This window comes from Camelus ferus, chromosome 21 (assembly GCF_009834535.1).
Source record: "Camelus ferus isolate YT-003-E chromosome 21, BCGSAC_Cfer_1.0, whole genome shotgun sequence".
NCBI lineage: Eukaryota > Metazoa > Chordata > Mammalia > Artiodactyla > Camelidae > Camelus > Camelus ferus.
Window position 1 is genome coordinate 14,472,607 of NC_045716.1, and position 2,146 is coordinate 14,474,752.

Sequence of the window (2,146 nt, forward strand, 5' to 3'; positions counted from 1 at the left end):
CCCAGGGCTTGTGCTTCTCTGATGGCTTCAGTCTCCCTCCTTCTGCATCTTAAGCAGGATCAGTGTCCTACTCTACATAGAAGACCTTGCCTGGGAACTCCAGCCCAGGACCTCATGGTCAGTCATAGAGTAGGGAGAAGGGGTTGGAGTGGGCAGTCAGGGTCCAAGGGTGCTCACGTGTTCTCCTTGTCAACTAGCGCTGTCTCCAGCTCTCGAGGTGCTCCCACTCCCCAACCCAAATGCCTTCAGCTGCTCTGCCACTGCCCCTACTGCTCCTAGGCTCCTCTCGTCTCCCCCAGACTCGGCGTAGTCATCTTTGGACGCACAGGGATGACTGTAGTTATCAACACGGAGGGGGCTGAGGTTCTGGAGGGCTCTGTCCCCACTGTTACAGCCCCCATTGCAGGTTCCCAAAATGTTCACTCTGCTCTCAGTTCTTACAGCTATCTTTCTCAACAAACTGGGGACGGGACCCAAGAGCAAAGCTAAAAGACATTTGTAAGGACCCCACATTCCCACCCCAAAACTATCCCAGCCTTCAACAATCCATAGGAGTCCCAGGACTTCAGCTGTCTGTTGTCCCAAAGTGAATTCCCAGCCTTCCTAGATCATCCTCTGGGAAGACGGGTCACCTCTGGGCCACAGCTCGGACATCCAGTGTCTTAGAGACTAACTCAGTATCTTTTATCATCCATGGGCTTTCTCTTTCTTATAAGATTAGTTTATTTACTTATTTGTTTATTTATTTATTGAAGTATAGTTGATTTACAGTATTGTGATAGTTTCAGGTGTACAGCAAAGTGATTCAGTTATACACACATATATAGAATACATATATATTCTTTTTCAGATTCTTTTCCATTATAGGTTATTACAAGATAATGAATCTAGAGTTCCCTGTGCTATACAGTAGGTACTTGTTTCCACTTTATATATAATAGTGTGTATCTGTTAATTCCAAACTTGTAATTTATCCCTGTCCCTGCCTTTCCCCTTTGGTAACCATAAGTTTCTTTTCTATGTCTGTGAATCTATTTATGTTGTGCAAATAAATTCATTTGCAACATTTTTTAGATTTCATATGTAAGTGATATGATATTTGTCTTTCTCTGTCCGACTTACTTCACTTTGTGTGATCATCTCTAGGTCCATTCATTTTGCAGCAAATGGAATTGTTTCATTCTTTTTAATGACTGAGTAATATTCCATTGTGTAGATATGTGTGTGTGTATACACACCCCCCACACACACACATCTCCTTTATCCATTCATTTATCAATGGACATTTAGGTGGTTTCCATGTCTTGGCTATTGTAAATAGTGCTGCTATGAACACTGGGGTGCATGTACCTTTTCGAATTTAGAGTTTTCATCCTTTCCAAATGTATGCCCAGCAGCAGGATTGCTGGGTCATATGGTAACTCTATTTTTAAATATTTTTAAAGCCTGCAGCACCTGGTATTCCCAGGGAGTCTCCCATCTAAGTACTAACCAGGCCCACCCCTGTTTAGCTTACAAGATCAGATGAGATCAGGCTAGTTTGGGGTGGTGTGGCCATAGACTATTTTTAGTTTTTTAAGGAACCACCATACCGTTTTCCATAGTGGCTGCCATCAGTTTGCATTCCCACCAACAGTATACGAGTATTTTGAATTTTAAAAGCCGTAAAGTTACCCTCCAACCTCCACCAAACTATTTCCTATGCCTTTGTAGACAGGGAAATACCCCAGGCAGCTCTGGGGGCTCCGTCTGAAAACAAGGGTCCTTGGCGGGTGCCTGGGCCTATCAACTTCCTAGGTGGACGCAAAACCAAGCCCCCCTCTACAGCTCCGTCAGGGGGGCTTCTGCCTGTGTTTCCCACACAGGGCCCCTGGGCAGGCAGAGTCTCCACTCCGATGGAGCACGGCCCCCAGAACCTTGGTCGGTGCCTGCATTGGGAGATTATTATTTACAGCCCCTTAATGTCTGCTTTCCATTCCCTGCTTCTTAGGAAGTAATAAAAAGGGAGACATACTTGCACCTGCCCTAAAGACTCACCTTGCTGCAGACAAGGGCTTCTGGTGATTTAGGTCCACCCTCTCAGTGGGGCCGTGCAGAGGTTTCCGCAGATCTATAATTACACTCCCTGTTCCACAGGGCTCTGAGG

The 2,146-nt window shown here is 45.5% G+C and overlaps 1 pseudogene; it reads right to left on the reverse strand.

Annotated features, from left to right (window-relative positions):
- Positions 1-1,443: 1,443 nt before the first annotated feature.
- On the reverse strand, positions 1,444-1,562 carry LOC116658825 (annotated as a pseudogene).
- Between the last annotated feature and the right edge of the window lie 584 nt (positions 1,563-2,146).